The 25,980-nt window shown below is 47.7% G+C and overlaps 65 pseudogenes; all 65 read left to right on the top strand.

The window, feature by feature from the left end:
- Positions 1-3,201: 3,201 nt before the first annotated feature.
- Positions 3,202-3,377, top strand: LOC143761331 (U2 spliceosomal RNA; annotated as a pseudogene).
- Positions 3,378-3,554: 177 nt separating this feature from the next.
- Positions 3,555-3,731, top strand: LOC143762265 (U2 spliceosomal RNA; annotated as a pseudogene).
- A 176-nt stretch (positions 3,732-3,907) lies between these two features.
- LOC143761391 (U2 spliceosomal RNA) lies at positions 3,908-4,086 on the top strand (annotated as a pseudogene).
- A 174-nt stretch (positions 4,087-4,260) lies between these two features.
- On the top strand, positions 4,261-4,436 carry LOC143760716 (U2 spliceosomal RNA; annotated as a pseudogene).
- Positions 4,437-4,613: 177 nt separating this feature from the next.
- Positions 4,614-4,791, top strand: LOC143759445 (U2 spliceosomal RNA; annotated as a pseudogene).
- Positions 4,792-4,966: 175 nt separating this feature from the next.
- LOC143760412 (U2 spliceosomal RNA) lies at positions 4,967-5,142 on the top strand (annotated as a pseudogene).
- A 177-nt stretch (positions 5,143-5,319) lies between these two features.
- LOC143818907 (U2 spliceosomal RNA) lies at positions 5,320-5,495 on the top strand (annotated as a pseudogene).
- A 177-nt stretch (positions 5,496-5,672) lies between these two features.
- LOC143762007 (U2 spliceosomal RNA) lies at positions 5,673-5,848 on the top strand (annotated as a pseudogene).
- A 177-nt stretch (positions 5,849-6,025) lies between these two features.
- On the top strand, positions 6,026-6,201 carry LOC143760342 (U2 spliceosomal RNA; annotated as a pseudogene).
- Positions 6,202-6,378: 177 nt separating this feature from the next.
- Positions 6,379-6,554, top strand: LOC143759877 (U2 spliceosomal RNA; annotated as a pseudogene).
- Positions 6,555-6,731: 177 nt separating this feature from the next.
- Positions 6,732-6,907, top strand: LOC143761230 (U2 spliceosomal RNA; annotated as a pseudogene).
- A 177-nt stretch (positions 6,908-7,084) lies between these two features.
- On the top strand, positions 7,085-7,260 carry LOC143762615 (U2 spliceosomal RNA; annotated as a pseudogene).
- Positions 7,261-7,437: 177 nt separating this feature from the next.
- LOC143761879 (U2 spliceosomal RNA) lies at positions 7,438-7,613 on the top strand (annotated as a pseudogene).
- A 177-nt stretch (positions 7,614-7,790) lies between these two features.
- On the top strand, positions 7,791-7,966 carry LOC143761730 (U2 spliceosomal RNA; annotated as a pseudogene).
- A 177-nt stretch (positions 7,967-8,143) lies between these two features.
- Positions 8,144-8,319, top strand: LOC143760341 (U2 spliceosomal RNA; annotated as a pseudogene).
- Positions 8,320-8,496: 177 nt separating this feature from the next.
- Positions 8,497-8,672, top strand: LOC143818905 (U2 spliceosomal RNA; annotated as a pseudogene).
- A 177-nt stretch (positions 8,673-8,849) lies between these two features.
- Positions 8,850-9,025, top strand: LOC143762006 (U2 spliceosomal RNA; annotated as a pseudogene).
- Positions 9,026-9,202: 177 nt separating this feature from the next.
- On the top strand, positions 9,203-9,378 carry LOC143760340 (U2 spliceosomal RNA; annotated as a pseudogene).
- A 177-nt stretch (positions 9,379-9,555) lies between these two features.
- On the top strand, positions 9,556-9,731 carry LOC143818904 (U2 spliceosomal RNA; annotated as a pseudogene).
- A 177-nt stretch (positions 9,732-9,908) lies between these two features.
- LOC143763117 (U2 spliceosomal RNA) lies at positions 9,909-10,084 on the top strand (annotated as a pseudogene).
- A 177-nt stretch (positions 10,085-10,261) lies between these two features.
- Positions 10,262-10,437, top strand: LOC143761559 (U2 spliceosomal RNA; annotated as a pseudogene).
- A 177-nt stretch (positions 10,438-10,614) lies between these two features.
- LOC143818713 (U2 spliceosomal RNA) lies at positions 10,615-10,790 on the top strand (annotated as a pseudogene).
- Positions 10,791-10,967: 177 nt separating this feature from the next.
- On the top strand, positions 10,968-11,143 carry LOC143762604 (U2 spliceosomal RNA; annotated as a pseudogene).
- A 177-nt stretch (positions 11,144-11,320) lies between these two features.
- On the top strand, positions 11,321-11,496 carry LOC143761877 (U2 spliceosomal RNA; annotated as a pseudogene).
- A 177-nt stretch (positions 11,497-11,673) lies between these two features.
- LOC143762500 (U2 spliceosomal RNA) lies at positions 11,674-11,853 on the top strand (annotated as a pseudogene).
- Positions 11,854-12,026: 173 nt separating this feature from the next.
- LOC143760339 (U2 spliceosomal RNA) lies at positions 12,027-12,202 on the top strand (annotated as a pseudogene).
- Positions 12,203-12,379: 177 nt separating this feature from the next.
- On the top strand, positions 12,380-12,555 carry LOC143818903 (U2 spliceosomal RNA; annotated as a pseudogene).
- A 177-nt stretch (positions 12,556-12,732) lies between these two features.
- LOC143762005 (U2 spliceosomal RNA) lies at positions 12,733-12,908 on the top strand (annotated as a pseudogene).
- A 177-nt stretch (positions 12,909-13,085) lies between these two features.
- Positions 13,086-13,261, top strand: LOC143760337 (U2 spliceosomal RNA; annotated as a pseudogene).
- Positions 13,262-13,438: 177 nt separating this feature from the next.
- Positions 13,439-13,614, top strand: LOC143818902 (U2 spliceosomal RNA; annotated as a pseudogene).
- A 177-nt stretch (positions 13,615-13,791) lies between these two features.
- LOC143763116 (U2 spliceosomal RNA) lies at positions 13,792-13,967 on the top strand (annotated as a pseudogene).
- Positions 13,968-14,144: 177 nt separating this feature from the next.
- LOC143761547 (U2 spliceosomal RNA) lies at positions 14,145-14,320 on the top strand (annotated as a pseudogene).
- Positions 14,321-14,497: 177 nt separating this feature from the next.
- LOC143818776 (U2 spliceosomal RNA) lies at positions 14,498-14,673 on the top strand (annotated as a pseudogene).
- Positions 14,674-14,850: 177 nt separating this feature from the next.
- LOC143762383 (U2 spliceosomal RNA) lies at positions 14,851-15,026 on the top strand (annotated as a pseudogene).
- Positions 15,027-15,203: 177 nt separating this feature from the next.
- LOC143761876 (U2 spliceosomal RNA) lies at positions 15,204-15,379 on the top strand (annotated as a pseudogene).
- A 177-nt stretch (positions 15,380-15,556) lies between these two features.
- Positions 15,557-15,732, top strand: LOC143762138 (U2 spliceosomal RNA; annotated as a pseudogene).
- A 177-nt stretch (positions 15,733-15,909) lies between these two features.
- LOC143761589 (U2 spliceosomal RNA) lies at positions 15,910-16,085 on the top strand (annotated as a pseudogene).
- A 177-nt stretch (positions 16,086-16,262) lies between these two features.
- Positions 16,263-16,439, top strand: LOC143762189 (U2 spliceosomal RNA; annotated as a pseudogene).
- A 176-nt stretch (positions 16,440-16,615) lies between these two features.
- On the top strand, positions 16,616-16,791 carry LOC143760031 (U2 spliceosomal RNA; annotated as a pseudogene).
- Positions 16,792-16,968: 177 nt separating this feature from the next.
- Positions 16,969-17,147, top strand: LOC143762672 (U2 spliceosomal RNA; annotated as a pseudogene).
- A 174-nt stretch (positions 17,148-17,321) lies between these two features.
- On the top strand, positions 17,322-17,497 carry LOC143760206 (U2 spliceosomal RNA; annotated as a pseudogene).
- A 177-nt stretch (positions 17,498-17,674) lies between these two features.
- Positions 17,675-17,854, top strand: LOC143760143 (U2 spliceosomal RNA; annotated as a pseudogene).
- A 173-nt stretch (positions 17,855-18,027) lies between these two features.
- On the top strand, positions 18,028-18,203 carry LOC143762778 (U2 spliceosomal RNA; annotated as a pseudogene).
- Positions 18,204-18,380: 177 nt separating this feature from the next.
- On the top strand, positions 18,381-18,556 carry LOC143761081 (U2 spliceosomal RNA; annotated as a pseudogene).
- Positions 18,557-18,733: 177 nt separating this feature from the next.
- LOC143760679 (U2 spliceosomal RNA) lies at positions 18,734-18,909 on the top strand (annotated as a pseudogene).
- A 177-nt stretch (positions 18,910-19,086) lies between these two features.
- On the top strand, positions 19,087-19,262 carry LOC143761536 (U2 spliceosomal RNA; annotated as a pseudogene).
- A 177-nt stretch (positions 19,263-19,439) lies between these two features.
- LOC143818712 (U2 spliceosomal RNA) lies at positions 19,440-19,615 on the top strand (annotated as a pseudogene).
- Positions 19,616-19,792: 177 nt separating this feature from the next.
- Positions 19,793-19,968, top strand: LOC143761079 (U2 spliceosomal RNA; annotated as a pseudogene).
- A 177-nt stretch (positions 19,969-20,145) lies between these two features.
- On the top strand, positions 20,146-20,321 carry LOC143762954 (U2 spliceosomal RNA; annotated as a pseudogene).
- A 177-nt stretch (positions 20,322-20,498) lies between these two features.
- LOC143818711 (U2 spliceosomal RNA) lies at positions 20,499-20,674 on the top strand (annotated as a pseudogene).
- A 177-nt stretch (positions 20,675-20,851) lies between these two features.
- On the top strand, positions 20,852-21,027 carry LOC143761078 (U2 spliceosomal RNA; annotated as a pseudogene).
- Positions 21,028-21,204: 177 nt separating this feature from the next.
- LOC143762942 (U2 spliceosomal RNA) lies at positions 21,205-21,380 on the top strand (annotated as a pseudogene).
- Positions 21,381-21,557: 177 nt separating this feature from the next.
- Positions 21,558-21,733, top strand: LOC143762004 (U2 spliceosomal RNA; annotated as a pseudogene).
- A 177-nt stretch (positions 21,734-21,910) lies between these two features.
- Positions 21,911-22,086, top strand: LOC143760336 (U2 spliceosomal RNA; annotated as a pseudogene).
- A 177-nt stretch (positions 22,087-22,263) lies between these two features.
- Positions 22,264-22,439, top strand: LOC143818789 (U2 spliceosomal RNA; annotated as a pseudogene).
- Positions 22,440-22,615: 176 nt separating this feature from the next.
- On the top strand, positions 22,616-22,791 carry LOC143763114 (U2 spliceosomal RNA; annotated as a pseudogene).
- Positions 22,792-22,968: 177 nt separating this feature from the next.
- LOC143761524 (U2 spliceosomal RNA) lies at positions 22,969-23,144 on the top strand (annotated as a pseudogene).
- A 177-nt stretch (positions 23,145-23,321) lies between these two features.
- On the top strand, positions 23,322-23,497 carry LOC143818710 (U2 spliceosomal RNA; annotated as a pseudogene).
- Positions 23,498-23,674: 177 nt separating this feature from the next.
- Positions 23,675-23,850, top strand: LOC143761077 (U2 spliceosomal RNA; annotated as a pseudogene).
- A 177-nt stretch (positions 23,851-24,027) lies between these two features.
- Positions 24,028-24,203, top strand: LOC143761875 (U2 spliceosomal RNA; annotated as a pseudogene).
- Positions 24,204-24,380: 177 nt separating this feature from the next.
- Positions 24,381-24,556, top strand: LOC143762382 (U2 spliceosomal RNA; annotated as a pseudogene).
- A 177-nt stretch (positions 24,557-24,733) lies between these two features.
- LOC143761874 (U2 spliceosomal RNA) lies at positions 24,734-24,909 on the top strand (annotated as a pseudogene).
- A 177-nt stretch (positions 24,910-25,086) lies between these two features.
- LOC143762137 (U2 spliceosomal RNA) lies at positions 25,087-25,262 on the top strand (annotated as a pseudogene).
- Positions 25,263-25,439: 177 nt separating this feature from the next.
- Positions 25,440-25,615, top strand: LOC143761588 (U2 spliceosomal RNA; annotated as a pseudogene).
- A 177-nt stretch (positions 25,616-25,792) lies between these two features.
- LOC143762188 (U2 spliceosomal RNA) lies at positions 25,793-25,969 on the top strand (annotated as a pseudogene).
- Positions 25,970-25,980: the final 11 nt, after the last annotated feature.

Genomic DNA, 25,980 nt, shown 5'->3' with positions numbered 1-25,980 from the left:
ACAAAACGGCCCCCGCTCCAATCTCTGAAGCATCCACCTCAACCTGAAAGGGAAGTGAGACATCGGGCTGGCACAAAACAGGCGCCGAAGTAAACCGGCGTTTCAACTCCTGGAAAGCCTCCACGGCAGCAGGAGCCCAGTTGGCTACATCGGAGCCCTTCTTGGTCATATCCGTCAAAGGTTTCACAATGCTAGAAAAATTAGCGATAAAACGACGGTAGAAGTTAGCGAAACCCAAGAATTTCTGAAGACTCTTAACAGACGAGGGCTGAGTCCAATCAAGAATAGCTCGGACCTTGACTGGGTCCATCTCCACAGCAGAAGGGGAAAAAATGAACCCCAAAAAGGGAACCTTCTGTACACCAAAGAGACACTTTGAGCCCTTGACAAACAAAGAATTTTCACGCAAAATTTTAAAGACCAACCTGACCTGCTCCACATGTGAATCCCAATTATCAGAAAAAACCAAAATATCATCCAGATAAACAATCAAAAATTTATCCAGATACTTCCGGAAGATGTCATGCATAAAGGACTGAAAAACTGAAGGCGCATTGGAGAGCCCAAAAGGCATCACCAAGTACTCAAAATGACCTTCGGGCGTATTGAATGCGGTTTTCCATTCATCACCTTGCTTAATGCGCACAAGGTTGTACGCACCACGAAGGTCTATCTTGGTGAACCACTTGGCACCCTTAATCCGGGCAAACAAGTCAGACAACAGCGGTAAAGGATACTGAAATTTGACAGTGATCTTATTTAAAAGCCGATAATCAATACAAGGCCTCAAAGATCCGTCCTTTTTTGCCACAAAAAAGAATCCCGCACCAAGAGGGGAAGAAGACGGACGAATATGTCCTTTCTCCAGAGACTCCTTGATATATGAACGCATAGCGGTATGTTCGGGTACCGACAGATTAAACAGTCTTCCCTTAGGAAATTTACTGCCAGGGATCAAATCTATAGCACAGTCACAGTCCCTATGAGGAGGCAGTGCACTGGACTCAGACTCACTGAAGACATCCTGATAATCAGACAAATACTCAGGAACTTCCGAAGGCGTAGAAGAAGCAATAGACACAGGCAGGGAATCCCCATGAATACCACGACAGCCCCAACTTGAGACTGACATAGCCTTCCAGTCCAGGACTGGATTATGGGTCTGTAACCATGGCAGCCCTAAAACAACCAAATCATGCATTTTATGTAAAACCAGGAAACGTATCACCTCGCGGTGTTCAGGAGTCATGCACATGGTAACTTGTGTCCAATACTGCGGTTTATTTGCTGCCAATGGCGTAGCATCAATACCCCTGAGAGGAATAGGATTTTCCAATGGTTCAAGAGTAAAACCACAGCGCTTAGCAAATGACAGATCCATAAGACTCAGGGCAGCACCTGAATCTACAAACGCCATGACAGGATAAGACGACAGTGAGCAAATCAAAGTTACAGACAGAATAAATTTAGGTTGCAAATTACCAACGGTGACAGGACTAACAACCTTAGCTATACGTTTAGAGCATGCTGAGATAACATGTGTAGAATCACCACAGTAGTAGCACAAGCCATTCCGGCGTCTATGAATTTTCCGCTCATTTCTAGTCAGGATTCTATCACATTGCATTAAATCAGGTGTCTGTTCAGACAACACCATGAGGGAATTTGCGGTTTTGCGCTCCCGCAACCGCCGGTCAATTTGAATAGCCAGTGCCATAGTATCATTCAGACCTGTGGGAATGGGAAAACCCACCATAACATTCTTAATGGCTTCAGAAAGGCCATTTCTAAAATTAGCGGCCAGTGCACACTCGTTCCAATGTGTCAGCACGGACCATTTCCGAAATTTTTGGCAATACACTTCAGCCTCGTCCTGTCCCTGAGACATAGCCAGCAAGGCCTTTTCTGCCTGAATCTCAAGATTGGGTTCCTCATAAAGCAAACCGAGCGCCAGAAAAAACGCATCAATATCAGCCAATGCCGGATCTCCTGGCGCCAGCGAAAACGCCCAATCCTGAGGGTCGCCCCGTAAGAACGAAATAACAATTTTTACTTGCTGAGCAGCGTCTCCAGATGAACAGGGTCTCAGGGACAAAAACAATTTACAATTATTCACGAAATTCCTAAACTTAAACCTGTCTCCGGAAAACAGTTCAGGAATCGGTATTTTAGGTTCTGACCTAGGATTTCTGATAACATAGTCTTGTATGCCCTGCACACGAGTAGCCAGCTGGTCCACACTTGTAATCAAGGTCTGGACATTCATGTCTGCAGCAAGCATAGCCACTCTGAGGTAAAGGGGAAGAAGGAAAAAAAAAAACAAAACTCAGAATCTTCTTTCTTATAATCCCTCTTCTGCAATGCATTAAACATTTAATACTGGCCTGGCAAACTGTTATGACCCCAATGGCGAGGGTCTCAGAGGAACGTGGAAGTCTGCAGAATACAAAAAACCAGCTCATAGGGCAGTGGTAACTGGGTTGACCATATATCTACTCCTAACGCCAACACTAGAAGTAGCCGGGGATCATTCCTACGATGATTCTAGATGACACGCTCCAGCCGGAGAATCTAACTACCCCTAGTAGAGGAAAAACAAAGACCTTTCTTGCCTCCAGAGAAGGGAACCCCAAAGCTGGATAGAAGCCCCCCCACAAATAATAACGGTGAGGTAAGAGGAAATGACAAACACAGAAATGAACCAGGTTTAGCACAGAGAGGCCCGCTTACTGATAGCAGAATAAAGAAAGGTAACTTATATGGTCAACAAAAACCCTATCAAAATCCACACTGGAAATTCAAGAACCCCCGAACCGTCTAACGGTCCGGGGGGAGAACACCAGCCCCCTAGAGCTTCCAGCAAAGATCAGGATATAGATTTGGAACAAGCTGGACAAAAATACAAAACCAAAACAAAAAGCAAAAAGCAAAAAGGCAGACTTAGCTGATATAACTGGAACTAGGATCAGTAGACAAGAGCACAGCAGACTAGCTCTGATAACTACGTTGCCAGGCATTGAACTGAAGGTCCAGGGAGCTTAAATAGCAACACCCCTAACTAACGACCCAGGTGCGGATAAAAGGAATGACAGAAAAACCAGAGTCAAAAAACTAGTAACCACTAGAGGGAGCAAAAAGCGAATTCACAACAGTTTCGGTTGTAGGCCTTGGTGCGGCCCAAGTGGCAAACCATTTCTGATCATCGCTTCTCGGCCAAATGGCTCAAGATCAAGCGTAGTGTCTGTTCTTATCTGATACGTCCCCTATTTGGGGACCATATATTAAATAGATTTTTGGAATAGGGAGCTGGAAATGGAGCTTGCTTTGTCGCATGGAACCTTCACGTGCTGTCACAATGGGGATGGAGGGTGTGGTTATGCAGATTCAAAATGCGTTGTGCACAGCTTGAACACACGCACACCGCAGAACTGTCATCTACAGAGCTTCCAGAGTTTCTGGAAAATGTCTTCCCTGCGGCAATCTTTTGCTATGTCTCCACAGTGGGTTTCGGTTGTAGGCCTTGGTGCGGCCCAAGTGGCAAACCATTTCTGATCATCGCTTCTCGGCCAAATGGCTCAAGATCAAGCGTAGTGTCTGTTCTTATCTGATACGTACCCTATTTGGGGACCATATATTAAATAGATTTTTGGAATAGGGAACTGGAAATGGAGCTTGCTTTGTCGCACGGAACCTTCACTTGCTGTCACAATGGGGATGGAGGGTGTGGTTATGCAGATTCAAAACGCGTTGTGCACAGCTTGAACACACGCACACCGCAGAACTGTCATCTACAGAACTTCCAGAGTTTCTGGAAAATGTCTTCCCTGCGGCAATCTTTTGCTATGTCTCAACAGTGGGTTTCGGTTGTAGGCCTTGGTGCGGCCCAAATGGCACACCATTTCTGATCATCGCTTCTCGGCCAAATGGCTCAAGATCAAGCGTAGTGTCTGTTCTTATCTGATACGTCCCCTATTTGGGGACCATATATTAAATGGATTTTTGGAATAGGGAGCTGGAAATGGAGCTTGCTTTGTCGCACGGAACCTTAACGTGCTGTCACAATGGGGATGGAGGGTGTGATTATGCAGATTCAAAACGCGTTGTGCACAGCTTGAACACACGCACACCGCAGAACTGTCATCGACAAAGCTTCCAGAGTTTCTGGAAAATGTCTTCCCTGCGGCAATCTTTTGCTATGTCTCCACAGTGGGTTTCGGTTGTAGGCCTTGGTGCGGCCCAAGTGGCAAACCATTTCTGATCATCGTTTCTCGGCCAAATGGCTCAAGATCAAGCGTAGTGTCTGTTCTTATCTGATACGTCCCCTATTTGGGGACCATATATTAAATAGATTTTTGGAATAGGGAGCTGGAAATGGAGCTTGCTTTGTCGCACGGAACCTTCACGTGCTGTCACAATGGGGATGGAGGGTGTGGTTATGCAGATTCAAAATGCGTTGTCCACAGCTTGAACACACGCACACCGCAGAACTGTCATCTACAGAGCTTCCAGGGTTTCTGGAAAATGTCTTCCCTGCGGCAATCTTTTGCTATGTCTCCACAGTGGGTTACGGTTGTAGGCCTTGGTGAGGCCTAAGTGGCAAACCATTTCTGATCATCGCTTCTCGGCCAAATGGCTCAAGATCAAGCGTAGTGTCTGTTCTTATCTGATACGTCCCCTATTTGGGGACCATATATTAAATGGATTTTTGGAATACGGAGCTGGAAATGGAGCTTGCTTCGTCGGACGGAACCTTCACATGCTGTCACAATGGGGATGGAGGGTGTGGTTATGCAGATTCAAAACGCGTTGTGCACAGCTTGAACACACGCACACCGCAGAACTGTCATCGACAGAGCTTCCAGAGTTTCTGGAAAATGTCTTCCCTGCGGCAATCTTTTGCTATGTCTCCACAGTGGGTTTCGGTTGTAGGCCTTGGTGCGGCCCAAGTGGCAAACCATTTCTGATCATCGCTTCTCGGCCAAATGGCTCAAGATCAAGCGTAGTGTCTGTTCTTATCTGATACGTCCCCTATTTGGGGACCATATATTAAATAGATTTTTGGAATAGGGAGTTGGAAATGGAGCTTGCTTTGTCGCACGGAACCTTCACGTGCTGTCACAATGGGGATGGAGGGTGTGGTTATGCAGATTCAAAACGCGTTGTATACAGCTTGAACACACGCACACCGCAGAACTATCATCTACAGAACTTCCAGAGTTTCTGGAAAATGTCTTCCCTGCGGCAATCTTTTGCTATGTCTCCACAGTGGGTTTCGGTTGTAGGCCTTGGTGCGGCCCAAGTGGCAAACCATTTCTGATCATCGCTTCTCGGCCAAATGGCTCAAGATCAAGCGTAGTGTCTGTTCTTATCTGATACGTCCCCTATTTGGGGACCATATATTAAATAGATTTTTGGAATAGGGAGCTGGAAATGGAGCTTGCTTTGTCGCACGGAACCTTCATGTGCTGTCACAATGGGGATGGAGGGTGTGGTTATGCAGATTCAAAACGCGTTGTGCACAGCTTGAACACACGCACACCGCAGAACTGTCATCGACAGAGCTTCCAGAGTTTCTGGAAAATGTCTTCCCTGCGGCAATCTTTTGCTATGTCTCCACAGTGGGTTTCGGTTGTAGGCCTTGGTGCGGCCCAAGTGGCAAACCATTTCTGATCATCGCTTCTTGGCCAAATGGCTCAAGATCAAGCGTAGTGTCTGCTCTTATCTGATATGTCCCCTATTTGGGGACCATATATTAAATAGATTTTTGGAATAGGGAGCTGGAAATGGAGCTTGCTTTGTCGCACGGAACCTTCACGTGCTGTCACAATGGGGATGGAGGGTGTGGTTATGCAGATTCAAAACGCGTTGTGCACAGCTTGAACACACGCACACCGCAGAACTATCATCTACAGAACTTCCAGAGTTTCTGGAAAATGTCTTCCCTGCGGCAATCTTTTGCTATGTCTCCACAGTGGGTTTCGGTTGTAGGCCTTGGTGCGGCCCAAGTGGCAAACCATTTCTGATCATCGCTTCTCGGCCAAATGGCTCAAGATCAAGCGTAGTGTCTGTTCTTATCTGATACGTCCCCTATTTGGGGACCATATATTAAATAGATTTTTGGAATAGGGAGTTGGAAATGGAGCTTGCTTTGTCGCACGGAACCTTCACGTGCTGTCACAATGGGGATGGAGGGTGTGGTTATGCAGATTCAAAACACGTTGTGCACAGCTTGAACACACGCACACCGCAGAACTATCATCTACAGAACTTCCAGAGTTTCTGGAAAATGTCTTCCCTGCGGCAATCTTTTGCTATGTCTCCACAGTGGGTTTCGGTTGTAGGCCTTGGTGTGGACCAAGTGGCAAACCATTTCTGATCATCGCTTCTCGGCCAAATGGCTCAAGATCAAGTGTAGTGTCTGTTCTTATCTGATACGTCCCCTATTTGGGGACCATATATTAAATAGATTTTTGGAATAGGGAGCTGGAAATGGAGCTTGCTTTGTCGCACGGAACCTTCATGTGCTGTCACAATGGGGATGGAGGGTGTGGTTATGCAGATTCAAAACGCGTTGTGCACAGCTTGAACACACGCACACCGCAGAACTGTCATCTACAGAGCTTCCAGAGTTTCTGGAAAATGTCTTCCCTGCGGCAATCTTTTGCTATGTCTCCACAGTGGGTTTCGGTTGTAGGCCTTGGTGTGGCCCAAGTGACAAACCATTTCTGATCATCGCTTCTCGGCCAAATGGCACAAGATCAAGCGTAGTGTCTGTTCTTATCTGATACGTCCCCTATTTGGGGACCATATATTAAATGGATTTTTGGAATAGGGAGCTGGAAATGGAGCTTGCTTCGTCGCACGGAACCTTCACGTGCTGTCACAATGGGGATGGAGGGTGTGGTTATGCAGATTCAAAACGCGTTGTGCACAGCTTGAACACACGCACACCACAGAACTGTCATCGACAGAGCTTCCAGAGTTTCTGGAAAATGTCTTCCCTGCGGCAATCTTTTGCTATGTCTCCACAGTGGGTTTCGGTTGTAGGCCTTGGTGCGGCCCAAGTGGCAAACCATTTCTGATCATCGCTTCTCGGCCAAATGGCTCAAGATCAAGCGTAGTGTCTGTTCTTATCTGATACGTCCCCTATTTGGGGACCATATATTAAATGGATTTTTGGAATAGGGAGCTGGAAATGGAGCTTGCTTTGTCACACTGAACCTTCACGTGCTGTCACAATGGGGATGGAGGGTGTGGTTATGCAGATTCGAAACGCTTTGTGCACAGCTTGAACACACGCACACCGCAGAACTGTCATCTACAGAGCTTCCAGAGTTTCTGGAAAATGTCTTCCCTGCGGCAATCTTTTGCTAAGTCTCCACAGTGGGTTTCGGTTGTAGGCCTTGGTGCGGCCCAAGTGGCAAACCATTTCTGATCATCGCTTCTCGGCCAAATGGCTCAAGATCAAGCGTAGAGTCTGTTCTTATCTGATACGTCCCCTATTTGGGGACCATATATTAAATGGATTTTTGGAATAGGATGCTGGAAATGGAGCTTGCTTTGTCGCACGGAACCTTCACGTGCTGTCACAATGGGGATGGAGGGTGTGGTTATGCAGATTCAAAACGCGTTGTGCACAGCTTGAACACACGCACACCGCAGAACTGTCATCTACAGAGCTTCCAGAGTTTCTGGAAAATGTCTTCCCTGCGGCAATCTTTTGCTATGTCTCCACAGTGGGTTTCGGTTGTAGGCCTTGGTGCGGCCCAAATGGCAAACCATTTCTGATCATCGCTTCTCGGCCAAATGGCTCAAGATCAAGCGTAGAGTCTGTTCTTATCTGATACGTCCCCTATTTGGGGACCATATATTAAATGGATTTTTGGAATAGGGAGCTGGCAATGGAGCTTGCTTTGTCGCACAGAACCTTCACGTGCTGTCACAATGGGGATGGAGGGTGTGGTTATGCAGATTCAAAACGCGTTGTGCACAGCTTGAACACATGCACACCGCAGAACTGTCATCTACAGAGCTTCCAGAGTTTCTGGAAAATGTCTTCCCTGCGGCAATCTTTTGCTATGTCTCCACAGTGGGTTTCGGTTGTAGGCCTTGGTGCGGCCCAATTGGCAAACCATTTCTGATCATCGCTTCTCGGCCAAATGGCTCAAGATCAAGCGTAGTGTCTGTTCTTATCTGATACGTCCCCTATTTGGGGACCATATATTAAATAGATTTTTGGAATAGGGAGTTGGAAATGGAGCTTGCTTTGTCGCACGGAACCTTCACGTGCTGTCACAATGGGGATGGAGGGTGTGGTTATGCAGATTCAAAACGCGTTGTGCACAGCTTGAACACACGCACACCGCAGAACTATCATCTACAGAACTTCCAGAGTTTCTGGAAAATGTCTTCCCTGCGGCAATCTTTTGCTATGTCTCCACAGTGGGTTTCGGTTGTAGGCCTTGGTGCGGCCCAAGTGGCAAACCATTTCTGATCATCGCTTCTCGGCCAAATGGCTCAAGATCAAGCGTAGTGTCTGTTCTTATCTGATACGTCCCCTATTTGGGGACCATATATTAAATAGATTTTTGGAATAGGGAGCTGGAAATGGAGCTTGCTTTGTCGCACGGAACCTTCATGTGCTGTCACAATGGGGATGGAGGGTGTGGTTATGCAGATTCAAAACGCGTTGTGCACAGCTTGAACACACGCACACCGCAGAACTGTCATCGACAGAGCTTCCAGAGTTTCTGGAAAATGTCTTCCCTGCGGCAATCTTTTGCTATGTCTCCACAGTGGGTTTCGGTTGTAGGCCTTGGTGCGGCCCAAGTGGCAAACCATTTCTGATCATCGCTTCTTGGCCAAATGGCTCAAGATCAAGCGTAGTGTCTGCTCTTATCTGATATGTCCCCTATTTGGGGACCATATATTAAATAGATTTTTGGAATAGGGAGCTGGAAATGGAGCTTGCTTTGTCGCACGGAACCTTCACGTGCTGTCACAATGGGGATGGAGGGTGTGGTTATGCAGATTCAAAACGCGTTGTGCACAGCTTGAACACACGCACACCGCAGAACTATCATCTACAGAACTTCCAGAGTTTCTGGAAAATGTCTTCCCTGCGGCAATCTTTTGCTATGTCTCCACAGTGGGTTTCGGTTGTAGGCCTTGGTGCGGCCCAAGTGGCAAACCATTTCTGATCATCGCTTCTCGGCCAAATGGCTCAAGATCAAGCGTAGTGTCTGTTCTTATCTGATACGTCCCCTATTTGGGGACCATATATTAAATAGATTTTTGGAATAGGGAGTTGGAAATGGAGCTTGCTTTGTCGCACGGAACCTTCACGTGCTGTCACAATGGGGATGGAGGGTGTGGTTATGCAGATTCAAAACGCGTTGTGCACAGCTTGAACACACGCACACCGCAGAACTATCATCTACAGAACTTCCAGAGTTTCTGGAAAATGTCTTCCCTGCGGCAATCTTTTGCTATGTCTCCACAGTGGGTTTCGGTTGTAGGCCTTGGTGCGGCCCAAGTGGCAAACCATTTCTGATCATCGCTTCTCGGCCAAATGGCTCAAGATCAAGCGTAGTGTCTGTTCTTATCTGATACGTCCCCTATTTGGGGACCATATATTAAATAGATTTTTGGAATAGGGAGCTGGAAATGGAGCTTGCTTTGTCGCACGGAACCTTCATGTGCTGTCACAATGGGGATGGAGGGTGTGGTTATGCAGATTCAAAACGCGTTGTGCACAGCTTGAACACACGCACACCGCAGAACTGTCATCGACAGAGCTTCCAGAGTTTCTGGAAAATGTCTTCCCTGCAGCAATCTTTTGCTATGTCTCCACAGTGGGTTTCGGTTTTAGGCCTTGGTGCGGCCCAAGTGGCAACCCATTTCTGATCATCGCTTCTCGGCCAAATGGCTCAAGTTTAAGCGTAGTGTCTGTTCTTATCTGATACGTCCCCTATTTGGGGACCATATATTAAATGGATTTTTGGAATAGGGAGCTGGAAATGGAGCTTGCTTTGTCACACGGAACCTTCACGTGCTGTCACAATGGGGATGGAGGGTGTGGTTATGCAGATTCAAAACGCGTTGTGCACAGCTTGAACACACGCACACCGCAGAACTGTCATCTACAGAGCTTCCAGAGTTTTTGGAAAATGTCTTCCCTGCGGCAATCTTTTGCTATGTCTCCACAGTGGGTTTCGGTTGTAGGCCTTGGTGCGGCCCAAGTGGCAAACCATTTCTGATCATCGCTTCTCGGCCAAATGGCTCAAGATCAAGTGTAGTGTCTGTTCTTATCTGATACGTCCCCTATTTGGGGACCATATATTAAATAGATTTTTGGAATAGGGAGCTGGAAATGGAGCTTGCTTTGTCGCACGGAACCTTCACGTGCTGTCACAATGGGGATGGAGGGTGTGGTTATGCAGATTCAAAACGCGTTGTGCACAGCTTGAACACACGCACACCGCAGAACTGTCATCTACAGAGCTTCCAGAGTTTCTGGAAAATGTCTTCCCTGCGGCAATCTTTTGCTATGTCTCCACAGTGGGTTTCGGTTGTAGGCCTTGGTGTGGCCCAAGTGGCAAACCATTTCTGATCATCGCTTCTCGGCCAAATGGCTCAAGATCAAGCGTAGTGTCTGTTCTTATCTGATACGTCCCCTATTTGGGGACCATATATTAAATGGATTTTTGGAATAGGGAGCTGGAAATGGAGCTTGCTTCGTCGCACGGAACCTTCACGTGCTGTCACAATGGGGATGGAGGGTGTGGTTATGCAGATTCAAAACGCGTTGTGCACAGCTTGAACACACGCACACCACAGAACTGTCATCGACAGAGCTTCCAGAGTTTCTGGAAAATGTCTTCCCTGCGGCAATCTTTTGCTATGTCTCCACAGTGGGTTTCGGTTGTAGGCCTTGGTGCGGCCCAAGTGGCAAACCATTTCTGATCATCGCTTCTCGGCCAAATGGCTCAAGATCAAGCGTAGTGTCTGTTCTTATCTGATACGTCCCCTATTTGGGGACCATATATTAAATGGATTTTTGGAATAGGGAGCTGGAAATGGAGCTTGCTTTGTCACACTGAACCTTCACGTGCTGTCACAATGGGGATGGAGGGTGTGGTTATGCAGATTCGAAACGCTTTGTGCACAGCTTGAACACACGCACACCGCAGAACTGTCATCTACAGAGCTTCCAGAGTTTCTGGAAAATGTCTTCCCTGCGGCAATCTTTTGCTAAGTCTCCACAGTGGGTTTCGGTTGTAGGCCTTGGTGCGGCCCAAGTGGCAAACCATTTCTGATCATCGCTTCTCGGCCAAATGGCTCAAGATCAAGCGTAGAGTCTGTTCTTATCTGATACGTCCCCTATTTGGGGACCATATATTAAATGGATTTTTGGAATAGGATGCTGGAAATGGAGCTTGCTTTGTCGCACGGAACCTTCACGTGCTGTCACAATGGGGATGGAGGGTGTGGTTATGCAGATTCAAAACGCGTTGTGCACAGCTTGAACACACGCACACCGCAGAACTGTCATCTACAGAGCTTCCAGAGTTTCTGGAAAATGTCTTCCCTGCGGCAATCTTTTGCTATGTCTCCACAGTGGGTTTCGGTTGTAGGCCTTGGTGCGGCCCAAATGGCAAACCATTTCTGATCATCGCTTCTCGGCCAAATGGCTCAAGATCAAGCGTAGAGTCTGTTCTTATCTGATACGTCCCCTATTTGGGGACCATATATTAAATGGATTTTTGGAATAGGTAGCTGGCAATGGAGCTTGCTTTGTCGCACGGAACCTTCACGTGCTGTCACAATGGGGATGGAGGGTGTGGTTATGCAGATTCAAAACGCGTTGTGCACAGCTTGAACACATGCACACCGCAGAACTGTCATCTACAGAGCTTCCAGAGTTTCTGGAAAATGTCTTCCCTGCGGCAATCTTTTGCTATGTCTCCACAGTGGGTTTCGGTTGTAGGCCTTGGTGCGGCCCAATTGGCAAACCATTTCTGATCATCGCTTCTCGGCCAAATGGCTCAAGATCAAGCGTAGTGTCTGTTCTTATCTGATACGTCCCCTATTTGGGGACCATATATTAAATAGATTTTTGGAATAGGGAGTTGGAAATGGAGCTTGCTTTGTCGCACGGAACCTTCACGTGCTGTCACAATGGGGATGGAGGGTGTGGTTATGCAGATTCAAAACGCGTTGTGCACAGCTTGAACACACGCACACCGCAGAACTATCATCTACAGAACTTCCAGAGTTTCTGGAAAATGTCTTCCCTGCGGCAATCTTTTGCTATGTCTCCACAGTGGGTTTCGGTTGTAGGCCTTGGTGCGGCCCAAGTGGCAAACCATTTCTGATCATCGCTTCTCGGCCAAATGGCTCAAGATCAAGCGTAGTGTCTGTTCTTATCTGATACGTCCCCTATTTGGGGACCATATATTAAATAGATTTTTGGAATAGGGAGCTGGAAATGGAGCTTGCTTTGTCGCACGGAACCTTCATGTGCTGTCACAATGGGGATGGAGGGTGTGGTTATGCAGATTCAAAACGCGTTGTGCACAGCTTGAACACACGCACACCGCAGAACTGTCATCGACAGAGCTTCCAGAGTTTCTGGAAAATGTCTTCCCTGCGGCAATCTTTTGCTATGTCTCCACAGTGGGTTTCGGTTGTAGGCCTTGGTGCGGCCCAAGTGGCAAACCATTTCTGATCATCGCTTCTTGGCCAAATGGCTCAAGATCAAGCGTAGTGTCTGCTCTTATCTGATATGTCCCCTATTTGGGGACCATATATTAAATAGATTTTTGGAATAGGGAGCTGGAAATGGAGCTTGCTTTGTCGCACGGAACCTTCACGTGCTGTCACAATGGGGATGGAGGGTGTGGTTATGCAGATTCAAAACGCGTTGTGCACAGCTTGAACACACGCACACCGCAGAACTATCATCTACAGAACTTCCAGAGTTTCTGGAAAATGTCTTCCCTGCGGCAATCTTTTGCTATGTCTCCACAGTGGGTTTCGGTTGTAGGCCTTGGTGCGGCCCAAGTGGCAAACCATTTCTGATCATCGCTTCTCGGCCAAATGGCTCAAGATCAAGCGTAGTGTCTGTTCTTATCTGATACGTCCCCTATTTGGGGACCATATATTAAATAGATTTTTGGAATAGGGAGTTGGAAATGGAGCTTGCTTTGTCGCACGGAACCTTCACGTGCTGTCACAATGGGGATGGAGGGTGTGGTTATGCAGATTCAAAACGCGTTGTGCACAGCTTGAACACACGCACACCGCAGAACTATCATCTACAGAACTTCCAGAGTTTCTGGAAAATGTCTTCCCTGCGGCAATCTTTTGCTATGTCTCCACAGTGGGTTTCGGTTGTAGGCCTTGGTGCGGCCCAAGTGGCAAACCATTTCTGATCATCGCTTCTCGGCCAAATGGCTCAAGATCAAGCGTAGTGTCTGTTCTTATCTGATACGTCCCCTATTTGGGGACCATATATTAAATAGATTTTTGGAATAGGGAGCTGGAAATGGAGCTTGCTTTGTCGCACGGAACCTTCATGTGCTGTCACAATGGGGATGGAGGGTGTGGTTATGCAGATTCAAAACGCGTTGTGCACAGCTTGAACACACGCACACCGCAGAACTGTCATCGACAGAGCTTCCAGAGTTTCTGGAAAATGTCTTCCCTGCAGCAATCTTTTGCTATGTCTCCACAGTGGGTTTCGGTTTTAGGCCTTGGTGCGGCCCAAGTGGCAACCCATTTCTGATCATCGCTTCTCGGCCAAATGGCTCAAGTTTAAGCGTAGTGTCTGTTCTTATCTGATACGTCCCCTATTTGGGGACCATATATTAAATGGATTTTTGGAATAGGGAGCTGGAAATGGAGCTTGCTTTGTCACACGGAACCTTCACGTGCTGTCACAATGGGGATGGAGGGTGTGGTTATGCAGATTCAAAACGCGTTGTGCACAGCTTGAACACACGCACACCGCAGAACTGTCATCTACAGAGCTTCCAGAGTTTTTGGAAAATGTCTTCCCTGCGGCAATCTTTTGCTATGTCTCCACAGTGGGTTTCGGTTGTAGGCCTTGGTGCGGCCCAAGTGGCAAACCATTTCTGATCATCGCTTCTCGGCCAAATGGCTCAAGATCAAGTGTAGTGTCTGTTCTTATCTGATACGTCCCCTATTTGGGGACCATATATTAAATAGATTTTTGGAATAGGGAGCTGGAAATGGAGCTTGCTTTGTCGCACGGAACCTTCACGTGCTGTCACAATGGGGATGGAGGGTGTGGTTATGCAGATTCAAAACGCGTTGTGCACAGCTTGAACACACGCACACCGCAGAACTGTCATCTACAGAGCTTCCAGAGTTTCTGGAAAATGTCTTCCCTGCGGCAATCTTTTGCTATGTCTCCACAGTGGGTTTCGGTTGTAGGCCTTGGTGTGGCCCAAGTGGCAAACCATTTCTGATCATCGCTTCTCGGCCAAATGGCTCAAGATCAAGCGTAGTGTCTGTTCTTATCTGATACGTCCCCTATTTGGGGACCATATATTAAATGGATTTTTGGAATAGGGAGCTGGAAATGGAGCTTGCTTCGTCGCACGGAACCTTCACGTGATGTCACAATGGGGATGGAGGGTGTGGTTATGCAGATTCAAAACGCGTTGTGCACAGCTTGAACACACGCACACCACAGAACTGTCATCGACAGAGCTTCCAGAGTTTCTGGAAAATGTCTTCCCTGCGGCAATCTTTTGCTATGTCTCCACAGTGGGTTTCGGTTGTAGGCCTTGGTGCGGCCCAAGTGGCAAACCATTTCTGATCATCGCTTCTCGGCCAAATGGCTCAAGATCAAGCGTAGTGTCTGTTCTTATCTGATACGTCCCCTATTTGGGGACCATATAATAAATGGATTTTTGGAATAGGGAGCTGGAAATGGAGCTTGCTTTGTCACACGGAACCTTCACGTGCTGTCACAATGGGGATGGAGGGTGTGGTTATGCAGATTCGAAACGCGTTGTGCACAGCTTGAACACACGCACACCGCAGAACTGTCATCTACAGAGCTTCCAGAGTTTCTGGAAAATGTCTTCCCTGCGGCAATCTTTTGCTAAGTCTCCACAGTGGGTTTCGGTTGTAGGCCTTGGTGCGGCCCAAGTGGCAAACCATTTCTGATCATCGCTTCTCGGCCAAATGGCTCAAGATCAAGCGTAGAGTCTGTTCTTATCTGATACGTCCCCTATTTGGGGACCATATATTAAATGGATTTTTGGAATAGGATGCTGGAAATGGAGCTTGCTTTGTCGCACGGAACCTTCACGTGCTGTCACAATGGGGATGGAGGGTGTGGTTATGCAGATTCAAAACGCGTTGTGCACAGCTTGAACACACGCACACCGCAGAACTGTCATCTACAGAGCTTCCAGAGTTTCTGGAAAATGTCTTCCCTGCGGCAATCTTTTGCTATGTCTCCACAGTGGGTTTCGGTTGTAGGCCTTGGTGCGGCCCAAATGGCAAACCATTTCTGATCATCGCTTCTCGGCCAAATGGCTCAAGATCAAGCGTAGAGTCTGTTCTTATCTGATACGTCCCCTATTTGGGGACCATATATTAAATGGATTTTTGGAATAGGGAGCTGGCAATGGAGCTTGCTTTGTCGCACGGAACCTTCACGTGCTGTCACAATGGGGATGGAGGGTGTGGTTATGCAGATTCGAAACGCGTTGTATACAGCTTGAACACACGCACACCGCAGAACTGTCATCTACAGAGCTTCCAAAGTTTCTGGAAAATGTCTTCCCTGCGGCAATCTTTTGCTATGTCTCCACAGTGGGTTTCGGTTGTAGGCCTTGGTGCGGCCCAAGTGGCAAACCATTTCTGATCATCGCTTCTCGGCCAAATGGCTCAAGATCAAGCGTAGAGTCTGTTCTTATCTGATACGTCCCCTATTTGGGGACCATATATTAAATGGATTTTTGGAATAGGGAGCTGGAAATGGAGCTTGCTTTGTCGCACGGAACCTTCACGTGCTGTCACAATGGGGATGGAGGGTGTGGTTATGCAGATTCAAAACGCGTTGTGCACAGCTTGAACACACGCACACCGCAGAACTGTCATCTACAGAGCTTCCAGAGTTTCTGGAAAATGTCTTCCCTGCGGCAATCTTTTGCTATGTCTCCACAGTGGGTTTCGGTTGTAGGCCTTGGTGCGGCCCAAGTGGCAAACCATTTCTCATCATCGCTTCTCGGCCAAATGGCTCAAGATCAAGCGTAGTGTCTGTTCTTATCTGATACGTACCCTATTTGGGGACCATATATTAAATAGATTTTTGGAATAGGGAACTGGAAATGGAGCTTGCTTTGTCGCACGGAACCTTCACTTGCTGTCACAATGGGGATGGAGGGTGTGGTTATGCAGATTCAAAACGTGTTGTGCACAGCTTGAACACACGCACACCGCAGAACTGTCATCTACAGAACTTCCAGAGTTTCTGGAAAATGTCTTCCCTGCGGCAATCTTTTGCTATGTCTCCACAGTGGGTTTCGGTTGTAGGCCTTGGTGCGGCCCAAGTGGCACACCATTTCTGATCATCGCTTCTCGGCCAAATGGCTCAAGATCAAGCGTAGTGTCTGTTCTTATCTGATACGTCCCCTATTTGGGGACCATATATTAAATGGATTTTTGGAATAGGGAGCTGGAAATGGAGCTTGCTTTGTCGCACGGAACCTTCACGTGCTGTCACAATGGGGATGGAGGGTGTGGTTATGCAGATTCAAAACGCGTTGTGCACAGCTTGAACACACGCACACCGCAGAACTGTCATCTACAGAGCTTCCAGAGTTTCTGGAAAATGTCTTCCCTGCGGCAATCTTTTGCTATGTCTCCAGAGTGGGTTTCAGTTGTAGGCCTTGGGGCGGCCCAAGTGGCAAACCATTTCTGATCATCGCTTCTCGGCCAAATGGCTCAAGATCAAGCGTAGTGTCTGTTCTTCTCGGATACGTCCCCTATTTGGGGACCATATATTAAATGGATTTTTGGAATAGGGAGCTGGAAATGGAGCTTGCTTTGTCACACGGAACCTTCACGTGCTGTCACAATGGGGATGGAGGGTGTGATTATGCAGATTCAAAACGCGTTGTGCACAGCTTGAACACACGCACACCGCAGAACTGTCATCGACAAAGCTTCCAGAGTTTCTGGAAAATGTCTTCCCTGCGGCAATCTTTTGCTATGTCTCCACAGTGGGTTTCGGTTGTAGGCCTTGGTGCGGCCCAAGTGGCAAACCATTTCTGATCATCGTTTCTCGGCCAAATGGCTCAAGATCAAGCGTAGTGTCTGTTCTTATCTGATACGTCCCCTATTTGGGGACCATATATTAAATAGATTTTTGGAATAGGGAGCTGGAAATGGAGCTTGCTTTGTCGCACAGAACCTTCACGTGCTGTCACAATGAGGATGGAGGGTGTGGTTATGCAGATTCAAAATGCGTTGTGCACAGCTTGAACACACGCACACCGCAGAACTGTCATCTACAGAGCTTCCAGGGTTTCTGGAAAATGTCTTCCCTGCGGCAATCTTTTGCTATGTCTCCACAGTGGGTTACGGTTGTAGGCCTTGGTGAGGCCTAAGTGGCAAACCATTTCTGATCATCGCTTCTCGGCCAAATGGCTCAAGATCAAGCGTAGTGTCTGTTCTTATCTGATACGTCCCCTATTTGGGGACCATATATTAAATGGATTTTTGGAAAACGGAGCTGGAAATGGAGCTTGCTTCGTCAGACGGAACCTACACATGCTGTCACAATGGGGATGGAGGGTGTGGTTATGCAGATTCAAAACGCGTTGTGCACAGCTTGAACACACGCACACCGCAGAACTGTCATCGACAGAGCTTCCAGAGTTTCTGGAAAATGTCTTCCCTGCGGCAATCTTTTGCTATGTCTCCACAGTGGGTTTCGGTTGTAGGCCTTGGTGCGGCCCAAGTGGCAAACCATTTCTGATCATCGCTTCTTGGCCAAATGGCTCAAGATCAAGCGTAGTGTCTGCTCTTATCTGATATGTCCCCTATTTGGGGACCATATATTAAATAGATTTTTGGAATAGGGAGCTGGAAATGGAGCATGCTTTGTCGCACGGAACCTTCACGTGCTGTCACAATGGGGATGGAGGGTGTGGTTATGCAGATTCAAAACGCGTTGTGCACAGCTTGAACACACGCACACCGCAGAACTATCATCTACAGAACCTCCAGAGTTTCTGGAAAATGTCTTCCCTGCGGCAATCTTTTGCTATGTCTCCACAGTGGGTTTCGGTTGTAGGCCTTGGTGCGGCCCAAGTGGCAAACCATTTCTGATCATCGCTTCTCGGCCAAATGGCTCAAGATCAAGCGTAGTGTCTGTTCTTATCTGATACGTCCCCTATTTGGGGACCATATATTAAATGGATTTTTGGAATAGGGAGCTGGAAATGGAGCTTGCTTTGTCACACGGAACCTTCACGTGCTGTCACAATGGGGATGGAGGGTGTGGTTATGCAGATTCAAAACGCGTTGTGCACAGCTTGAACACACGCACACTGCAGAACTGTCATCGACAGAGCTTCCAGAGTTTCTGGAAAATGTCTTCCCTGCGGCAATCTTTTGCTATGTCTCCACAGTGGGTTTCGGTTGTAGGCCTTGGTGCGGCCCAAGTGGCAAACCATTTCTGATCATCGCTTCTCGGCCAAATGGCTCAAGATCAAGCGTAGTGTCTGTTCTTATCTGATACGTCCCCTATTTGGGGACCATATATTAAATAGATTTTTGGAATAGGGAGCTGGAAATGGAGCTTGCTTTGTCACACGGAACCTTCACGTGCTGTCACAATGGGGATGGAGGGTGTGGTTATGCAGATTCAAAACGCATTGTGCACTGCTTGAACACACGCACACCGCAGAACTGTCATCTACAGAGCTTCCAGAGTTTTTGGAAAATGTCTTCCCTGCGGCAATCTTTTGCTATGTCTCCACAGTGGGTTTCGGTTGTAGGCCTTGGTGCAGCCCAAGTGGCAAACCATTTCTGATCATCGCTTCTCGGCCAAATGGCTCAAGATCAAGTGTAGTGTCTGTTCTTATCTGATACGTCCCCTATTTGGGGACCATATATTAAATAGATTTTTGGAATAGGGAGCTGGAAATGGAGCTTGCTTTGTCGCACGGAACCTTCACGTGCTGTCACAATGGGGATGGAGGGTGTGGTTATGCAGATTCAAAACGCGTTGTGCACAGCTTGAACACACGCACACCGCAGAACTGTCATCTACAGAGCTTCCAGAGTTTCTGGAAAATGTCTTCCCTGCGGCAATCTTTTGCTATGTCTCCACAGTGGGTTTCGGTTGTAGGCCTTGGTGTGGCCCAAGTGGCAAACCATTTCTGATCATCGCTTCTCGGCCAAATGGCTCAAGATCAAGCGTAGTGTCTGTTCTTATCTGATACGTCCCCTATTTGGGGACCATATATTAAATGGATTTTTGGAATAGGGAGCTGGAAATGGAGCTTGCTTCGTCGCACGGAACCTTCACGTGCTGTCACAATGGGGATGGAGGGTGTGGTTATGCAGATTCAAAACGCGTTGTGCACAGCTTGAACACACGCACACCGCAGAACTGTCATCTACAGAGCTTCCAGAGTTTCTGGAAAATGTCTTCCCTGCGGCAATCTTTTGCTATGTCTCCACAGTGGGTTTCGGTTGTAGGCCTTGGTGCGGCCCAAGTGGCAAACCATTTCTGATCATCGCTTCTCGGCCAAATGGCTCAAGATCAAGCGTAGTGTCTGTTCTTATCTGATACGTCCCCTATTTGGGGACCATATATTAAATGGATTTTTGGAATAGGGAGCTGGAAATGGAGCTTGCTTTGTCACACGGAACCTTCACGTGCTGTCACAATGGGGATGGAGGGTGTGGTTATGCAGATTCAAAACGCGTTGTGCACAGCTTGAACACACGCACACCGCAGAACTATCATCTACAGAACTTCCAGAGTTTCTGGAAAATGTCTTCCCTGCGGCAATCTTTTGCTATGTCTCCACAGTGGGTTTCGGTTGTAGGCCTTGGTGCGGCCCAAGTGGCAAACCATTTCTGATCATCGCTTCTCGGCCAAATGGCTCAAGATCAAGCGTAGTGTCTGTTCTTATCTGATACGTCCCCTATTTGGGGACCATATATTAAATAGATTTTTGGAATAGGGAGCTGGAAATGGAGCTTGCTTTGTCGCACGGAACCTTCATGTGCTGTCACAATGGGGATGGAGGGTGTGGTTTTGCAGATTCAAAACGCGTTGTGCACAGCTTGAACACACGCACACCGCAGAACTGTCATCGACAGAGCTTCCAGAGTTTCTGGAAAATGTCTTCCCTGCGGCAATCTTTTGCTATGTCTCCACAGTGGGTTTCGGTTGTAGGCCTTGGTGTGGCCCAAGTGGCAAACCATTTCTGATCATCGCTTCTCGGCCAAATGGCTCAAGATCAAGCGTAGTGTCTGTTCTTATCTGATACGTCCCCTATTTGGGGACCATATATTAAATGGATTTTTGGAATAGGGAGCTGGAAATGGAGCTTGCTTCGTCGCACGGAACCTTCACGTGCTGTCACAATGGGGATGGAGGGTGTGGTTATGCAGATTCAAAACGCGTTGTGCACAGCTTGAACACACGCACACCGCAGAACTGTCATCTACAGAGCTTCCAGAGTTTCTGGAAAATGTCTTCCCTGCGGCAATCTTTTGCTATGTCTCCACAGTGGGTTTCGGTTGTAGGCCTTGGTGCGGCCCAAGTGGCAAACCATTTCTGATCATCGCTTCTCGGCCAAATGGCTCAAGATCAAGCGTAGTGTCTGTTCTTATCTGATACGTCCCCTATTTGGGGACCATATATTAAATGGATTTTTGGAATAGGGAGCTGGAAATGGAGCTTGCTTTGTCACACGGAACCTTCACGTGCTGTCACAATGGGGATGGAGGGTGTGGTTATGCAGATTCAAAACGCGTTGTGCACAGCTTGAACACACGCACACCGCAGAACTATCATCTACAGAACTTCCAGAGTTTCTGGAAAATGTCTTCCCTGCGGCAATCTTTTGCTATGTCTCCACAGTGGGTTTCGGTTGTAGGCCTTGGTGCGGCCCAAGTGGCAAACCATTTCTGATCATCGCTTCTCGGCCAAATGGCTCAAGATCAAGCGTAGTGTCTGTTCTTATCTGATACGTCCCCTATTTGGGGACCATATATTAAATAGATTTTTGGAATAGGGAGCTGGAAATGGAGCTTGCTTTGTCGCACGGAACCTTCATGTGCTGTCACAATGGGGATGGAGGGTGTGGTTTTGCAGATTCAAAACGCGTTGTGCACAGCTTGAACACACGCACACCGCAGAACTGTCATCGACAGAGCTTCCAGAGTTTCTGGAAAATGTCTTCCCTGCGGCAATCTTTTGCTATGTCTCCACAGTGGGTTTCGGTTGTAGGCCTTGGTGCGGCCCAAGTGGCAAACCATTTCTGATCATCGCTTCTTGGCCAAATGGCTCAAGATCAAGCGTAGTGTCTGCTCTTATCTGATATGTCCCCTATTTGGGGACCATATATTAAATAGATTTTTGGAATAGGGAGCTGGAAATGGAGCTTGCTTTGTCGCACGGAACCTTCACGTGCTGTCACAATGGGGATGGAGGGTGTGGTTATGCAGATTCAAAACGCGTTGTGCACAGCTTGAACACACGCACACCGCAGAACTATCATCTACAGAACTTCCAGAGTTTCTGGAAAATGTCTTCCCTGCGGCAATCTTTTGCTATGTCTCCACAGTGGGTTTCGGTTGTAGGCCTTGGTGCGGCCCAAGTGGCAAACCATTTCTGATCATCGCTTCTCGGCCAAATGGCTCAAGATCAAGCGTAGTGTCTGTTCTTATCTGATACGTCCCCTATTTGGGGACCATATATTAAATAGATTTTTGGAATAGGGAGTTGGAAATGGAGCTTGCTTTGTCGCACGGAACCTTCACGTGCTGTCACAATGGGGATGGAGGGTGTGGTTATGCAGATTCAAAACGCGTTGTGCACAGCTTGAACACACGTACACCGCAGAACTATCATCTACAGAACTTCCAGAGTTTCTGGAAAATGTCTTCCCTGCGGCAATCTTTTGCTATGTCTCCACAGTGGGTTTCGGTTGTAGGCCTTGGTGCGGCCCAAGTGGCAAACCATTTCTGATCATCGCTTCTCGGCCAAATGGCTCAAGATCAAGCGTAGTGTCTGTTCTTATCTGATACGTCCCCTATTTGGGGACCATATATTAAATAGATTTTTGGAATAGGGAGCTGGAAATGGAGCTTGCTTTGTCGCACGGAACCTTCATGTGCTGTCACAATGGGGATGGAGGGTGTGGTATGCAGATTCAAAACGCGTTGTGCACAGCTTGAACACACGCACACCGCAGAACTGTCATCGACAGAGCTTCCAGAGTTTCTGGAAAATGTCTTCCCTGCAGCAATCTTTTGCTATGTCTCCACAGTGGGTTTCGGTTTTAGGCCTTGGTGCGGCCCAAGTGGCAACCCATTTCTGATCATCGCTTCTCGGCCAAATGGCTCAAGTTTAAGCGTAGTGTCTGTTCTTATCTGATACGTCCCCTATTTGGGGACCATATATTAAATGGATTTTTGGAATAGGGAGCTGGAAATGGAGCTTGCTTTGTCACACGGAACCTTCACGTGCTGTCACAATGGGGATGGAGGGTGTGGTTATGCAGATTCAAAACGCGTTGTGCACAGCTTGAACACACGCACACCGCAGAACTGTCATCTACAGAGCTTCCAGAGTTTTTGGAAAATGTCTTCCCTGCGGCAATCTTTTGCTATGTCTCCACAGTGGGTTTCGGTTGTAGGCCTTGGTGCGGCCCAAGTGGCAAACCATTTCTGATCATCGCTTCTCGGCCAAATGGCTCAAGATCAAGTGTAGTGTCTGTTCTTATCTGATACGTCCCCTATTTGGGGACCATATATTAAATAGATTTTTGGAATAGGGAGCTGGAAATGGAGCTTGCTTTGTCGCACGGAACCTTCACGTGCTGTCACAATGGGGATGGAGGGTGTGGTTATGCAGATTCAAAACGCGTTGTGCACAGCTTGAACACACGCACACAGCAGAACTGTCATCTACAGAGCTTCCAGAGTTTCTGGAAAATGTCTTCCCTGCGGCAATCTTTTGCTCTGTCTCCACAGTGGGTTTCGGTTGTAGGCCTTGGTGTGGCCCAAGTGGCAAACCATTTCTGATCATCGCTTCTCGGCCAAATGGCTCAAGATCAAGCGTAGTGTCTGTTCTTATCTGATACGTCCCCTATTTGGGGACCATATATTAAATGGATTTTTGGAATAGGGAGCTGGAAATGGAGCTTGCTTCGTCGCACGGAACCTTCACGTGCTGTCACAATGGGGATGGAGGGTGTGGTTATGCAGATTCAAAACGCGTTGTGCACAGCTTGAACACACGCACACCACAGAACTGTCATCGACAGAGCTTCCAGAGTTTCTGGAAAATGTCTTCCCTGCGGCAATCTTTTGCTATGTCTCCACAGTGGGTTTCGGTTGTAGGCCTTGGTGCGGCCCAAGTGGCAAACCATTTCTGATCATCGCTTCTCGGCCAAATGGCTCAAGATCAAGCGTAGTGTCTGTTCTTATCTGATACGTCCCCTATTTGGGGACCATATATTAAATGGATTTTTGGAATAGGGAGCTGGAAATGGAGCTTGCTTTGTCACACGGAACCTTCACGTGCTGTCACAATGGGGATGGAGGGTGTGGTTATGCAGATTCGAAACGCGTTGTGCACAGCTTGAACACACGCACACCGCAGAACTGTCATCTACAGAGCTTCCAGAGTTTCTGGAAAATGTCTTCCCTGCGGCAATCTTTTGCTAAGTCTCCACAGTGGGTTTCGGTTGTAGGCCTTGGTGCGGCCCAAGTGGCAAACCATTTCTGATCATCGCTTCTCGGCCAAATGGCTCAAGATCAAGCGTAGAGTCTGTTCTTATCTGATACGTCCCCTATTTGGGGACCATATATTAAATGGATTTTTGGAATAGGATGCTGGAAATGGAGCTTGCTTTGTCGCACGGAACCTTCACGTGCTGTCACAATGGGGATGGAGGGTGTGGTTATGCAGATTCAAAACGCGTTGTGCACAGCTTGAACACACGCACACCACAGAACTGTCATCGACAGAGCTTCCAGAGTTTCTGGAAAATGTCTTCCCTGCGGCAATCTTTTGCTATGTCTCCACAGTGGGTTTCGGTTGTAGGCCTTGGTGCGGCCCAAGTGGCAAACCATTTCTGATCATCGCTTCTCGGCCAAATGGCTCAAGATCAAGCGTAGTGTCTGTTCTTATCTGATACGTCCCCTATTTGGGGACCATATAATAAATGGATTTTTGGAATAGGGAGCTGGAAATGGAGCTTGCTTTGTCACACGGAACCTTCACGTGCTGTCACAATGGGGATGGAGGGTGTGGTTATGCAGATTCGAAACGCGTTGTGCACAGCTTGAACACACGCACACCGCAGAACTGTCATCTACAGAGCTTCCAGAGTTTCTGGAAAATGTCTTCCCTGCGGCAATCTTTTGCTAAGTCTCCACAGTGGGTTTCGGTTGTAGGCCTTGGTGCGGCCCAAGTGGCAAACCATTTCTGATCATCGCTTCTCGGCCAAATGGCTCAAGATCAAGCGTAGAGTCTGTTCTTATCTGATACGTCCCCTATTTGGGGACCATATATTAAATGGATTTTTGGAATAGGATGCTGGAAATGGAGCTTGCTTTGTCGCACGGAACCTTCACGTGCTGTCACAATGGGGATGGAGGGTGTGGTTATGCAGATTCAAAACGCGTTGTGCACAGCTTGAACACACGCACACCGCAGAACTGTCATCTACAGAGCTTCCAGAGTTTCTGGAAAATGTCTTCCCTGCGGCAATCTTTTGCTATGTCTCCACAGTGGGTTTCGGTTGTAGGCCTTGGTGCGGCCCAAATGGCAAACCATTTCTGATCATCGCTTCTCGGCCAAATGGCTCAAGATCAAGCGTAGAGTCTGTTCTTATCTGATACGTCCCCTATTTGGGGACCATATATTAAATGGATTTTTGGAATAGGGAGCTGGCAATGGAGCTTGCTTTGTCGCACGGAACCTTCACGTGCTGTCACAATGGGGATGGAGGGTGTGGTTATGCAGATTCGAAACGCGTTGTATACAGCTTGAACACACGCACACCGCAGAACTGTCATCTACAGAGCTTCCAAAGTTTCTGGAAAATGTCTTCCCTGCGGCAATCTTTTGCTATGTCTCCACAGTGGGTTTCGGTTGTAGGCCTTGGTGCGGCCCAAGTGGCAAACCATTTCTGATCATCGCTTCTCGGCCAAATGGCTCAAGATCAAGCGTAGAGTCTGTTCTTATCTGATACGTCCCCTATTTGGGGACCATATATTAAATGGATTTTTGGAATAGGGAGCTGGAAATGGAGCTTGCTTTGTCGCACGGAACCTTCACGTGCTGTCACAATGGGGATGGAGGGTGTGGTTATGCAGATTCAAAACGCGTTGTGCACAGCTTGAACACACGCACACCGCAGAACTGTCATCTACAGAGCTTCCAGAGTTTCTGGAAAATGTCTTCCCTGCGGCAATCTTTTGCTATGTCTCCACAGTGGGTTTCGGTTGTAGGCCTTGGTGCGGCCCAAGTGGCAAACCATTTCTCATCATCGCTTCTCGGCCAAATGGCTCAAGATCAAGCGTAGTGTCTGTTCTTATCTGATACGTACCCTATTTGGGGACCATATATTAAATAGATTTTTGGAATAGGGAACTGGAAATGGAGCTTGCTTTGTCGCACGGAACCTTCACTTGCTGTCACAATGGGGATGGAGGGTGTGGTTATGCAGATTCAAA

This window comes from Ranitomeya variabilis, chromosome 3 (assembly GCF_051348905.1).
Source record: "Ranitomeya variabilis isolate aRanVar5 chromosome 3, aRanVar5.hap1, whole genome shotgun sequence".
NCBI lineage: Eukaryota > Metazoa > Chordata > Amphibia > Anura > Dendrobatidae > Ranitomeya > Ranitomeya variabilis.
The sequence above is the reverse complement of the archived record's forward strand: the minus strand, read 5'-3'. Positions and strand labels throughout refer to the sequence as shown.